We start from the raw sequence: 15,251 nt of genomic DNA, 5'->3' as shown, positions 1-15,251 counted from the left end.
TCCTTTCTCCATCCCTCCGACTCCCTCTATGCTCTCCATTCCGATGGTGGAGGCACAGATTTCTTCCCAGGGGGTCAACTTGATGGGTGATTCAGGACCTCCCCCGGTGGCTGTGGCAATGTTGCGGTTGGCAGAGAGTATGCTGCGGACGCGTATCCGCAGGTCGTCCCATCGCTTGCGGCATTGCTGTGGGGTGCGGGGTGCGGTCCCCACCGCACTTACCCGCTGTGCCACCAGAGCCCATATGGCCTTCTTGTTTGCAAGTGCCGTCCTGGTCATTTGCGTGGAGAAGACGACGGCAGCATTCTCCTGGAGGGTCTCTGTTAGCACGGTGAGTTCCTCACGGGAGAAGTGGACCTGCCGCTTGCGGTCGCACGCTTTCTTCGCTACTTTTCCCATTTTTCTTGGTTTCGCTAGGGTGGTTGACGGGTTGGGGTGTGTTTCAGGGTAGTGATTTTAGTGGTTGTGTGGTTTTAGTGTTTTTATAGGTGTACGCCGGGATGTTTCCCGTTCCGGGCCCATGTTTTAACTTCCGTTTCCATATATTTCCGGGCACCGTACTTTCCGGTAGGCGCACACTGCGGTGACCGCTAAGAGGGGTGGCGGTATTGCACCTAGGGCGCCGTACGGCGGCGGTGTGGGCCGTTTTGGGGTCATTTCCGCCATCGCGGACTTTGCACTTCCGCCGTGGCGTGGTGCTCGTGCCCGATGGGTCGGAATGGGCCGCACTTTGCTCCTTCGTACAATGGCGGAAACGCTATTTACGCTGTGGCGCTCCGGTCAGTCGCTTTCCGCCAGGGTCGTAATGAGGGCCAATGTATTTTATTGTGTGTCTTGAAGTTCTGGTATGTGCTGTAAAGTAGAAGGGGGTTTACAGGCGTGCATTACTTTTCATTCTTAGAATTGCAGTCTTCCATTCAGGATGTGAAAATAAATCTACAAAGATACTCTTTTGGTTTGGCATGTTTCTATAAGATTTAGCTATTGTCAGCTGGCTTAGTTGTATCAGGTTGTTTTATTATGTGATTTGTCTACTTTGAAAGTACATTCTTCAAGACAGTATTGTAGTTCTTGAAAGTCAACTCCAGCCCTGCAGATAAGGGGTGTATCGGCCACTTTGACACCCTAAAATTAAGCAACTGCTCCACACAAAAAGAATTGGGAGTGAAAATACTCCCACCAAAAATAGGAAACAGACGCAGGATCCTGCCCTGATGTTCTCATCCACACAGCTCCATTAATATGTGTGGAGCAGTAGTGAATGTAGTGCCACAGGAGGACACTATATTGTTACTGCCTGATTTGAATAGGGGGAGCGGGAGATGTATATTTTAATGTGCATGGATAATGAAGTGTACAGATACCATTTTTTTTATTTGCTTATTAAATACATTCCCATTGGGAATAGAGTTTACTCATTAATCCCTAAAAAAATAATTTTACTCCCAACTTAAAACAAATTGGGGAGTTAAATACTCCCACTTCAAAATCTTATCTGGAGCACTGGCCAACATGTTTACATATTTGTAGGAACTCGAGCTCGGAAGGTATTTGGTGAAGTTTCTAATTTGCAGAATAGTTTAAAATTCCAGCTTCACTGCTTAACCAAAATGCGTGATACTGGGCAAATAGATTGATCTCATCTGCAAAAAGTGGGAGCCCCCAGAATTGATTCAGTTCATGCTACTGAAAAAGCCCTTCACTACAGAACGGGGGATTTAGCCTAGAACTACATGTGTGTATCACTGGCTCTGTCTCTGTTCCCTGTCACTTGCTTTGACAGGAAGATGCGTATTGTTAGCAGCCACTGGGGCTCCAGCAGTTCCAGTATAGCAGACTGTCCTCCACCGCTGCTGCCAGTGACTGGAGAAGCCTGGGCAGGCCACAACTTTGCCCCATGGGAAAATGAGCCCTATTCTTTTCTAGGCTCTCTTATGCTATGCTTCTTGGTCTTACAGAGCACATCTTCTGCCATGTTCATGGTTGCCTGGCACTTTTGGATCTGTAGGAGCCGGAGATGTTGTAGGGGAGTAACGCAGGAGTAGAAGGAACAGGGCAAGTGTTTTGTTGCAATGTTAATATACACGGATAAGGAAAGGTAGGGCTTTGTGTAATGTATAAATACATTTTGGACTAGTTTGTGAGTTGCCTGGAGCAGTGGTTAATGTGTGCTCTAAATTGGTAATGAACATCTTGTGTGCGGTTGTCTGTGGTGTCTGAGAGAGTGGTGTTTACGGAGAGTGTGATGGTTGGGTTGGTGTATCTGCAGTGTGTTGTTTTAGGAACTGCCAAGGACGAGTATACTCGTCCTTTTTACATAGACTTGAATGATAGTCTGGAACTTAATGTAGTCACGTCTTGGCGTGATGTTCGTTTCATTGTGTTCAACTTCGTTGTTTCGAGGCTGAAGCTGTGCGTCGAGACGTGTTGTTGGTTCGGGTTTGTGGTAGAATAATTTCGAGGTGGTTCATGTTTCCATACTAGTCCAACAGGCCACCCAATAACAAATGCATATTAGTTTCACTTTGTTTATAAGCATGCAAAATAGTCATTCCACATCCTGCCTGCCTGGTATGCTATATTATTTGCTGTTAGACTAACTCTTGTGATGTTGTGCCATTCCAGGGTACAAATTCAGGGCCCACAATTTGCAGTCGCTAGCCTGTTGCCTCCCCCCTCATTACCCAATGCAACCCAAAGGAAACTTCAATAATAGCGCCACTCAGACCTCTGTGCGATTATGGTGCAATACATTCATTGCCATTGGACCAAGCCAACCACACACAAAATCACAGCCAAAGCATTGCCTTTCTGGCAGGTATTAATAAACATGCTCTTTTTGTCTTTCAATCCCATCATGTTTTTGGGAACCGACACTGGCCCAATGTCCTTCAAATGACACCATCTGCTGTTCATTTGACACTAATTCCCATTAATATTTCTTGAGATAAAACAGGAAAGTGGCCCACCAAATAACATTTGCCATGCCCATACAGCCTCTAGAAGGAGTCCCTCACCCATAATTTGAAGTTTAATCCCTGCACCCTGCATCGAGTGAACGGAGGATGGCACAGGGGCAACGTGCTGGTCTTGGAAGCAAGACCACGAGGAGCAATAGAGGTTAAAATGCCGGATCCACGCTTAGAAACCAAATTCAGGTACGGTAGTAGGCGGTAGTAGGCGCGTTATAAAAAAAAATTCATTACATTATTAGTGTGTTGCTGTTTTAAAGAATGGTCCCACACCTCATCCTCCCTCGGCTCTGCTCCTCTTATTGGGCCCACCCAGTAACAGAAGGAAGCATGGTGGGAAGTTGAATGCCACTGGCCTGCCAGAGTACCACCTCTAGAACGTCCCTGCAACAAATCTAGCGAGGTCGTCACTACTTCACCGGGGTGAAATCTCCCCTCATGTGGCCAGGCAAAGGCAGAAGCTACCTGACTGTGACCGTGGGATGGCTATATGTGGGAGGACCACATGAGGGAAGACAACCCTCGGGGAGGCGGAGTAAACTCGCTAAGTCAAGGCAGGCATTTCTCTGTTTCTTTAGCCTCTGACAGCACCCACTTACCTCCCCATTCTTGTATGGCATGCTGTAGTGTGGTTGTAGAACCTCCAGTCATGACCAATCACCAACTGTATTTATATTCCCCTCTGCTTGATAACACTGAGACGAGAAAGAGGACTGGAGAAATGAAGATCACTAGAACCGGAAAGCAAACGGTTTACTCTAGTTGTTGGAAAACACTTAACAGATGCCGGGACATTTAAATGCAGCACTCCTGAAGAGAAAGGGAGACCCACTTCTCCCAATGTCTGCCGGGGCACCTAAAGAGAGCAGGCTGCAGTGCGGAGAATCTGCTGGAGGTGCCACCCAGAGGAAGTCTGGAAGCAGACGGTACACTACGCTTGTGCTACGGATAGCAGGAGCTGTCTGGTGAAGAAGGAGGCAAAGCGGGAGCCGGAGAGCAGACGGGATGCCCTCCCAGCCGGCAAGGAAGCAGCAGTTAGAATGGTGAGATGTGAAGAACGCCGAAGCATCCAACAGAGACTGGTGGGCCCAGAGAGCTAGGTTGGGATGCCGGGGCGCTACATGGCAAATGCCATGTACTGTTGATAAACCTGGTAAGCCCAAACAGGGGAGCTGGGACACTGGGAGAATTGGGCAACGAGACTAAGACAAATGAAAAGAGGTCGCTGGCCCAATATATGAGAAGTATAATTAAAAGATCATGGAACTATATAAAAGAGAAGGTGGATACTGATGAGAAGTGCAAGTCTGGGATCCGCACCTAAATACTGAACCAATCAAGAAAGTCCTGGCAGGAGAGTAAGCTGCAGGGACTAATCCCTAGGCCACAACGTATCATTTAGTTGCATTCCAGACTTCTGTTCTAGAGGGGTGATAATTATTCTAGCTAGTTAGCCATCTCTTTTCACTGTGACATATGAATCGCTAGTATACATCAAACTGAACAGACAGTGTAACGTGTGATATTTTACGTTTGTAGTATTTTGTTCTTGTGTTTAAAATTGTTTTCGCACATGTATTCCGGTGTACTAACCCCTTGGAGTTACTTTTATTGTTTCTTTCACCAATTAATTATGTATGAATTGAATTTTATTAAAAAATTTGAAAAAGCATTATTAAACTCTGTTTCTATTAGATATTATTGTTTTTGAGCTGATATTGATCGACTCCTGATTGTGGATACTGTAACTCATTGCGAAAGAGGGAGGGGTAGCCTGTTTTCTTTTTTCCTTTCAGGAGAATAAACCAGGAGTAAGAATAAGAAAGTCCTGGCAGGAGAGTAAACCAGACATACAGCAAGTCTGGGACTCGCACCCAATTGAGCAAACAAGAAAGTCCTAGCAGGAGAGCAAATGGGCATACTGTATGTCTGGGACCTGCACCCAATCAAGATTTCTGAACTCGGAGAAGGGGTAAGCAGTTCCCCAAATGTGTTGAATCTAGGTGAAGGGAGTCTTCCTCCCCTTTTGCTGTGAAGTCTGTATACTGTGGAAAAGTCAAGGAAACTCAGGGGAAGAAGCATACCCCTCAAGCCTTCGAAATGTAAAACTGTAATACCTGTAAACTGTGGAAAAGCTAAGGAAATTCAGGGGAAGACGCATATTCCGGAAAGCTGTTAATTGTGAAACTGTGAAATCTGTGATCTGTGTAAAAGCTAAGAAAGCTCAGGTATAGAGGCATACTCCCTGAGCCTGTGAATTGTAGAACTGTGAAAATCTCAAGGGGAGGGTCAAACCCCTTTAAATTGTGGAATGGTATAGCCCAAAAGGCGGTCAAGAGAGAAATTGTATATCTTGAGTTGATGAACTGTGTAAACCGGAGGAAACTCAGGGGACGAGTCATGTCCCTTGAGATTGTGGAGTATGGTAATGTGAAAGTAAATAACATTAACGACAAAGAGAAATCCAGAGGAAGGGAAGACCAACTTTTACTGGTGGAACTTTCGTTTCTTTGACACTTTGGAACTTTATTTTGGAACTTTGGAAAGGAGCTGCAGATGATCAGCTAAAATAAATGTTCCCCTTTATTTATTTTATTGATTTTAGTTTGAAAAAATAAACAAAACTTTTTGTCACAAATTTTTCATCATTACATTCCAATTTCCTGAGAGAGAAAAAAAAATGGAGCAGAGAAAGGAAGAGAAAAGGCAGAGAAAAGGAAAGGAACAGAAGAACGTGGACGTAGAGACAAGGAGAGTAGGAGTGAGAATAGGCATGTCTAATGGAAGTTAAAGTAAGACTCCATTATTCTCTCTTGAATTCTCTGCCGATGTTTGTCGTTTCCAGTCATCAATATCTACATCGTCGATTAGTTCTGAATTCTCAAATCCTCTATTCCTTTCTCTTCACCTTATCCTCTCATTTGAGTTTGATGCTTCACGTAGCAATTTCACTCAGCTTCACTGAACATGGCAGATTCATGTCAACAAAATTAATGATTGAGCATGTTAAATTGGTATTAGTTCCCGATATTACATAGCGCCACCATTCAGCCATGTTTCCATTCTTTGGCGCAAAAACGCGCTAAGTGCAATGAACGCTGGTTGGCAATGTTTGGACATTCAATTATCAAATGTTTCAATGATTCAGTCTCTGTCAAGCAGTATCGACAGATTTCACTCTTTGTCGCTGGATCTTTCCTTTTCATCAGGATCGCGCGAGTGTGGTAAAGATTAAGTCGCAGTCTTAGGAATTGGTTTCTGTGGTATTGTGATGGAAATCTGGTAAGATACTTAGGTAAGTCTCCTACTTTTAGCAAAGACATACCCAAGTCAATGGCTGTCGACAATAAAACTCTTGTATTGGTATTAATGATCCAATTCCATTGGTTAAACTTAACTTTCTCAAATTGTGGAGTATTCATTACCAGTGACATGTTTATGTCTGCCGCTGCTAGAATTAACAACAGTTTCTCTTCCCAGCTGTTTAGCAAAAGCGCTGATGGATCTGAGCTTTTATTGTTTAAAATCAAATAAGGTTTTGCTCCAGGTGTTATCCTCATTTTACGGAGCAAACTTATTGACTTCCACAGAACTATAGAGTGTAAGGAATTAAGTCCCAGCTCGTGACGAATTCCTACCATTGAGGCACACTGTGGTCATTTAAGCTGTTTGCGGCAACATTTGCCTACCAATTGGGCACACAATTTTGCATCAATATTCCAGCTTGTTTCACTGCCAAAACATACTATTGGGACCACTTTTTGGGAGTAGAAAGTTATTATTGGCTGTAATGAGAACTTCCCATATCGTAGCGTGTAGTTTTGCTCCTTGTAGAGCTAGAATTCTCCTTAGCGAAGACACTTCATTTGTCCAGCTCCACTCTCTTATCGAGATATTGAACACAACTCCCAGGTAACGGATTGTATCTGCTTTACAGAGGTCTTCGTTGTTTATTTTCCACGTACATTTTTTGGTCTAGGCATTTGTTTTTGGACCCAATGCAGTGACTTGCAATTTCTTAACATTTATAGTCATCTGATTTGCCGATAGATATATTTGCAGAGAAGACAACAATCTTTGAAGTCCAATTTCCGTGCTGTCTAATAATACTACGTCATCAGCATATATTAAGTGGCTTATCTGGTTTCCGTTTAGTTTTGGGGGGAAACACCTTGTTTGCCTTAAGGCTGCTGGAAGGTCGGCTATAAACAGTTTGAATAAGAGAGCATCAATGGGACAGCCTTGTTTCACCCCCTTTGTGGTTTGTATTTCCTCTGTTAAGTCCCCTTCCATGTTTAGGCGTACTCGAATGCTGGAATTTGCATATAGTGCTATTAGTGGAGCCAAAAGTTGCTCAGGACAGCCCCAGTTTTTCAATTTCTTCCAGAGGAGTTGGCGGTTAATACTGTCGAATGCTTGTTTTAAATCGACAAATGCCAAAAACATTCTCTTCTTTTTTAAAGCATTTAGTTTAGCCATGTTCAACGTTCCCCTTTACGTTATAATGAGTTTAATGGTAGAGGACCAGGTTAGGATTTTGGACACAGAACTTTTTTGTTTTCAACATTTTGACACAGTCTTAGTTTTGTTGAGGCAGGGAAACCCCTCCTAGAGTTAGGGATAGGTAGGATTTCCTCAACCCTCTCTTTTATTTGATCAATAAAGGTCTTTCACAATCGCCATAATGCCACTGTGTCCAAGTCTTACTCTGGATCCCTTACAGTCCCCTAGAAGGACACAAGGAGAGTGCAAGCAGTAGGTAATTATTCTGTAAAGGACAGTGCTTCCAAAATGGAGCACTGTGCATAATAGAATGCTGGATGGCCTATACATAATCAGAGGCGTTGAGTTCTAATATGGCTTTCACCCTCGCTGTAGGGGCAGACATGGGGCCTCATTACGACTTTGCAGGTAGCCATGGAGCTATTGGCGCCATGGCTGCCTCCAAAACCGTGTCCGGGTTCCCTGAATGGGGAAATACCGGGCCATTCCGAGTATGGAGTGCCCGGTATTTCCCCATTCAGGGAACCCGGACCTTCCCCATTCCCATTTGAGCCCCGATAGGGCTCAATGGGAATGAGGAGGGAGCTAACAACGGGCCCATTACAAGAGGGCCCTTTGTTAGCTCCCTGGTTCCCTTGTGGGACCCGCTATGGACGTCTGGATAAACGAGGCATCCACATCTGGTCCCGCAAGGGAACCTCGTAATAATGTGGAATGCGTTTAATGGTGCCGGCACCATTACCGACGCTGTTAAACGCATTCCGCACAACTTGTAATGAGGCCCATGGTCTTTAATGGCCTGCCAGACCGAGCCCAGATAGGCAGGAGAAAAGCGAGGCCCTCGGTTAGGGCTGTCGGTCGTTAAAGGTCATGTCCGCCACCCACAACGGGTGTGAAAGACATTCGCACCCCAGGGTTTATCCGGGGTGAAAATGGTTGCTTTTATTTCTTGGGAAATTGGCTGCTTAAGCAACGGCAATCTCCTAAGAAAATGTGTACAAAATATGTTTTTTTTTAAACAAGAAGGCTGCCACAATGGTGAAAAAGGACCCAGTCCCTTTTCTATTTCTGTGGTAGCCGGGTGCAGGAGGAGCACTGGGAGCAGAGCCCAAAGCTCTGGTCCAGTGGTTAAGTGGGGGGGAGGAGGAGGTGGTGAAGGAGTTTGGTTTGTTTTGGGAGGGGTGGAGAAGGGCTCGAACAAAAAAAGATGGCGCCACCCAGGGAAGGACCTCAGGTGGCTGGAAACAGCGGGTGGAGAATGTGTCTTCTCACCCATTGTTCCAGCCACCTGATTGGCTCAGTGTCCTTCTCAGGGTGCGAATGCACTTTGTGTGCGAGCCAACTGTGACCGTAATACGGTACCAGGATACTGCAAACAGGATTGTAATAGTGGGACTGCACATGAATTGTGTGTACTGGTGTTGTCAAACTAGAAATAAATGGGTATCATGGAAATTGGAAATATAGTGAGATTACATAAGCAAGAGTAGGCTGGGATTCTGCAAACTCAATATATCAAACTGGGAAGATTCTGGGATTTAGAAAACTGGGAATATACTGGAACTGTAAAACTGGGAAAATACTGACATACTGCAAACTGGGAGTATCCTGGGAAGTTACCAATTGGTAATACACAAAGATGACCAATTAAACTCACAATATACTGAAGTTGTGCAGACTGGAAATATCAAGTAGGGAGTGTACTGCCAAAGCAAATCTGAGCGAAATCAGGAATTGTGAAGACTGGAAATATACTGGGATTTTGCAAACTCTGAACATACTGGAACTGTGTTCCAGGTTAGTCGGATTTCATAAACTGGACAACATGATGGTAGATACACTGGAATTGTGCAAACTGAAAATGTTGGCGTATACTGTGTCTTGTCAAACTAGGATTTTAGTGAAATTATGAAATTGGTAATATGCTCATATTGTGGCCCATCTACTTGTCACAATTAATCAGCTTGACTTCCTTCACAATTATCAGTCTGCTGCCTGCCCCAATTGCAGCATTGTGGCTGCAACTATTCAAGCGGTAGTCGATGCACTCAGAATTACTGACACTGGGGACTCGTATCTCCTAGTCTTCCTAGACCTCTCAACTGCTTTTCACACAGTTGATCATCAACTACTCCTTTCACTCCTGGCCAAACGATGGGCTTCTTTGGAACTGTCCTAAAAGGGTTTGCATCCTACTTATCTGGTAGATACTAGGTCATACAGATGGGCTCATTCAAATCCGACCGATTGTCGGTCACGGTGGGCTCTCCCACTGTTCCATTCTCTCAATCTATACATGGAACCTTTGGAAATTTTCTAAATTACCCCAACATAGCCATACATCAGTATCTGAGGACACTCAGCTGTACCCCAAGCTTAGTGGCACCCAGGACATTGCTCGCCTCCGCCTATGCCTGGCTACTATCCAAACATGGATGTCAAACACTTACCTTAATATGAACCGAACGAAGACTGAATTTGTCCTCATTGCTCCCCCCACCAAACAACACCTCGTGCAACAATGGCTTGATGACATCTGTTCGGAATGTTTACCCCTCAGCTGTCAAATCCAGCCAAATCACTGGGCTTCACTGTTGACAATAGCCTTTCCTTACAAAAGCAAAACGAAGATGTATTGTAATTGAGGAACAGAACACTGGGGGAATTAGCATGGCATTCTGAAATAGCACAATGATGGCATGCAAAAATTGTGCAAGAATAAAATATGAATGTGATGGACCAGTACAATGGCTGTGGATATAATGTGATTCTATACATTTAGAATATGCTGGGGTTGTTAAGCTATGAGTATAGACAGTGTGTCACAGCTTAAAACACATCTATTTGAATAATTTGTAACATGAATTGCTTTCTTGTATGACACTCAATTTTTTGACAAAATCTGCACCTAGATGTTGCTTGCCACTTGGTTCCCTTGGGAAATGCGCTATTCAATTTTCTTAAATTAATTAATTAATTCACTGGGCCTGTTAAGGGGTGGAAGGAAGTGGGAGCACACTGGGTCTGAGAAATTGGTAATGTGCTGTGATTACCAAACTATGAACATTTGTTTGTTTGTGTTAATATTTATAATGTGTGCCAGACCCTAGGGTATCAGGGCGCAATGTAAATGTCAAACTAGTGATATACTGGGATAGTCTAGCAGGCAGTATGCTGGGGTTGTCAAACTGGTAGTTTACCGGTTTATCAAACTATGACTATAATATGGTTGCAGAAAAAGGAAATATACTGGAGTGTTACAGCTGGTAATATAATTGTATTTTACAAACTGAGAACATGCTGAGATATAGGAAACTGGGAGGGAAGCAGTATTCTTCCACACGAACCAGGGAGACAAGCCAGCCTAGGACCGCAGACCCTTACGGGCCGCTGAGGGATGTTCGCACACGCTCAAAGCTGGAGAGCAGGTGGAGGAAGCACTGCACAAAGATGCAAGCAGAATTGGAGACGCAGAGAAGAACCGGTGAGTCTTCTCAGAGTAGATGGGGACCCCCAGGAGTTCTTAAAGCCTTGCCTGCAAGTGACTGAACTGTACATTGTTGTTGATGCAGAAAACACATACAATTTGTTTAAATGCAGACAAGGCAAAGTACACAAGCAGAGCTTGATTGAATGCAAACAAGATAAAGTACCAAAGCAAAGTTTGTTTGAATGTGGTTAAGGCAAAGTACCAACTCAACACGCAATAAAAAGAATATTTGAATGCAGACAAGGCAAAGTGCAAAAGCAAACCCCATTTGAATACAAGTGCATGAAATGGTAGCGTGGGGAAGAAGTTTGTATTTTAAATAACCAGAGAACTGTGAAATACATAAGAAGTCCTGGCAGGCAAGTACACCAGGCAGATGAAGTTTGAAAGGAAGACTCCTGGCAGAGGAGTACACCAGGTAGTCTGAAAACCCGTACAGAAAAGTCCTGACAGGCATGTAAACCAGGCCATTGTGACTGAATAAAGTTCTTGGCAAGGGAGTATACCAGGTGTTGGGAAAAGTTTGTATGCAGTATCCTTTGGGACCACTACACACAACTAGGACTATAGGTGTAAGCAAAACCAACCTTTGGTATAAGTCCGTACTACACAGTTTTGGTAGCGTTGCTGAGCAGCCAGGCTTATCTCAGGAGGGGAATGTGAGCTGTAATGATGTTACACAGAGGTCTACAATCACAAGTATTCAAATAGACTCTTACACTCAAGGTTTCCTGGTAAAACACTTATTAATTCATTTCAGAGTCAGTTATAAAACATTTGCTAGCTGGAGGCAATCTACATAACACAAAAATATACTTCAGTACTTTACACGGTACAGGTCTGAGGCATTTAAACTACTTTGAAGGAGGAGCAAAATGGCATTCAGAGTACTCTGAAGTAGTAGCAAAAAGGCATATGTTAATAAAAAGAATATTACAGTTACTCTTAGACAGTGCAAATAGTTTGAGTTTGCCAGAGGAGCCAATTCAATGGAATAGGTTAGGCCAAAGTCAATGGGCTAAAGTATTGTATAAAGCAGTTCTGGTAGTTAAACGGAAAAGTCTTTGCCAAAGTTCTCAGAAGTAGTTCGTAAAAGAAAGATTCATATGTTGGGTCACGAGCTGACTAGGCCTGCAAGTTGCCAAAGTGCCAAGCACTTTCGCAGTGAGAGGTAAGTTCTCTCGGTCGGGTTTTCACAGTACCTTACAATGAAGAAAAAGATGCAGCTGAAGACTTCTGTTCCCGGCAGTTCCTGCAGATCTCGCTGTTCCCGAGCCTCAGTCGCGGGGACAAGAGGAAAGACATCGGGGGACTCCTGCACTGCAGTGAGACTGGTCGCAAAGCTGGCAACTGGCAAATCTTCAATTCCGGTAGTTGTAGTCAAGCACACAAACTGGTGTCCCTCTCCCTTGTTATTCGGTTTCCTGCAGCACTCTGAGGAAAATACAACCAGCTCTGAGAATGGTATCCGGTTTGAATTGATTGGTCCTGCCAACTCAAAGGGAGAAGTCGTCCTTGCAGGGCTTCTCAGTCGAGATGAAGTTAGCGATTCGGACCTGCAGCAGGGCTTCACTGGGCAAACCAACAGTCCAGGAGTTGCAGCAGCCATCCTCTTCAAGCTCGTCTTCGGTTCTTTTGTTCCAGTAGTCGACTTTGCCTTCCAAGCAAAAAGACTCACCTTTTATCCAGTTTCCTCCCATTCATTCCAGTCTAGCTGCCACTCACCCAGCAGGGTGGCTGTCCTTGCCGGACAGTCAGCCAGCCAATCACGCAAGAGTGCATTTGGGTCTCCCAGGAGACTAAGCACAGGGAGTTTCGGGCACCTCCCTCACTTCCTGCCCACCCCAGACACTCAGGCGCCAGAGGGGGTCTTCAGTCCTGAAGCCCACCAAAGGCGAAGGAACAAAGGGACCAAACCTGGTTTGGCGTGCAGAGACAAACTCTAGAAAGACCTTTCCAAAAAGAAATGGCAAAAAAAGAAGACCGGGACCTATTTAAACAAAGGTGGCTCAGACGCCATCTTGAAAAACATGGTTCCCGGGATTTAACGCTACCAGTGTTCGCGGTCGGGAAAAATCATGGTCCTCCGTTGTAAAACCATTGCCACCAGCCATTTCGAGAGGAAAGGGTAGCATTTGACTGCTACATGAGTTTCTTGACACAGGGGATACTAGGTAACCCCTCCAGCACTCTATAGTAAGATAGGTTTGCTGGGTCTAGGAATTTGAAAAGACTAGTAAAGTCAATTTCACTTTACTTTCTCTGGGAAACAGTAGTAGTAGCTCTCCTGTGTGAGCTGTGCTAGGTATTCCTTAAACTCTTGTGCCAGTGGCGTTACTCCCCCCATGGCAATGCTTCTTTTCCTTTCTTGTGTGCTCTGGTACCCTTGAGTCCCTTCCCACCTCTCACTTGGTATGTCAGTTACAATATGTGAAAATACGTTCTTTATCAATGCTCGCAATTATGGTATGTCGCGTTAGCTGTTCTTCTTGAGAGGTGTTACCTGGTCACCTCTCACAATTTATTTCTTTGCCTATTATTCATTAATCACAAGTTACTTGTACTGAAATACTTTGGCGTGTTCAACAAGACATATACACAAAGCAGACCCACAAACATATAATCATGCAACATACACATGCACTGCCTGTGCGCGTTGTGGCACCTATTTGAAGAGGTACCGCCGGAAAAGGGCGGCAAACTCAACACATCTCCCCTGACAACAACTGGCAGTGTAGAACTACCCACGCAGGATGAAACACCAGTAGAGATCACACGCGTCTATCCCCTCCTGTCAAAGCCTGTGCCCGCTGAGGGATATAGCGACCCTGAATATGTAGCACAACCCATGGTACCCCCCACAATTAAGCCATCTGGTGTAGCGCCACCTCCATTCGAGAGTCAGGGGACAATCAGGCAGGTAAGTACTCCGTCGATTGACATCGAAAAGCTCACACAAGATTTAGACTCACGGCTGAGGATTGCTCGGGCAGAGCTTTTTTTGTCTAAGGGCAATGGGCGAGCAAGGGAGGTCACTCACCCCCCGAGCGGAACGTATGGAGACACCCCAACCAAGCGTGGCAACCGAAGAGGATGCATGGAAAAAAGGTGAGATACTGTTTCGGATAAATGATACCCCCAAACGAATAATAGAAGTACAACCAGCAGACAGCGAGCAGGAGACAGAGGAAGGTGGGGCAGTGTCGGATGGGGAGGAAGAATGTTGGAGCAACATAGACGAGCTAGAGGAAGAGGGGAGAAGGCTGGGATCAGCTACTGGTGGAATTTCGGTTAGAGAGGGTGCATCTCCCTCGGAAGAATGGAGGCGGAGGTTAAGAAATAGGGCAGGACGTATGGCAGTGGTCGGAAAGGCAGGGAAGAAGGTGAGTACCAAAAAGGGGGGTGAAAATTTACAGCTGCCCCTGATATGCGGAGGAGCTTGGAGGCCAAATTACATACCTTGGGATCAGATGGACAAGGCCAACTTGCTTAAGCAGCTACCCCCACTATCTGGAGGCGCAAGCAAGTGGATATATGCATTTGAAAAACATACGGCGGGAGTGCCCTTTGCAGTGGGGGATGTTAAAAGCCTGCTGGTATCTGCGGTGGGAGATCAAGCTAACAGGGTTTGGGTAAAGGCGGGGTTCCCGGGAATAACATTAGATTGTGACTGGCATAATGGAGCCTCGTTTAACACAGTACGAGCAAGCATGTGGGATGCGTTGAGGGAGACATTCCCAGACACTCCTGATTTGCAGTCAGTGATGCAATGTACAATGAATGATGAGGAAGATGCAATGTCCTTCATTCTTCGGGTGCAAGATATGTGGAGAGCAGAAACGGGTATGGCCTGGGATCAATCAACATCCCTATTTTATTTCATTATTAAAAGGGGACTCCCCAAGGAAGTGCAGAAGGCCCTTGACAAAATAGCTGGGATAGAAGCCAAGGGGTGGCTTGAAATTCAAAGCATTATAGTACACCTCTGCAAGAGGATCAAAGAGAAAGAAAAGGAGATAGCACAGAGGCGGCTGGCAGACGAGGCAAAATTAGTGCAGAGCAAACTGTTGAAGGTCAGTGCTGTAGCGGCTACCAGCGCAGCAGGAAGGGAGCGGGAGGAAGAGGATGGACAGATGGGGATCCCAATGCAGATGGTGGCAAATCGGACAGGTAATGGCCAAGATCAATGGGCAGGGGAGAATCAGTATGAAGGGCCACAATGGCCACCAAGAGGGGGGGCGAGGCAACATAGGCAGATTTAGGGAACCAAGGGGAGGGAGTACAGG

The 15,251-nt window shown here is 45.2% G+C and overlaps 1 protein-coding gene across 3 annotated transcripts in view; it reads left to right on the top strand.

The window, feature by feature from the left end:
- LOC138580486 (syncytin-A-like) overlaps positions 1 to 15,251 on the top strand; it is a 50,260-nt gene that overhangs the window by 25,707 nt on the left and 9,302 nt on the right. The gene's annotated exons all lie outside the window — the stretch shown is intronic.

Source organism: Ambystoma mexicanum, chromosome 3p (genome assembly GCF_040938575.1).
Source record: "Ambystoma mexicanum isolate Mex_15411 chromosome 3p, UKY_AmexF1_1, whole genome shotgun sequence".
Lineage (NCBI taxonomy): Eukaryota > Metazoa > Chordata > Amphibia > Caudata > Ambystomatidae > Ambystoma > Ambystoma mexicanum.
Note: the sequence above shows the minus strand (reverse complement) of the source record. Positions and strands in the feature narration are given on the sequence as shown.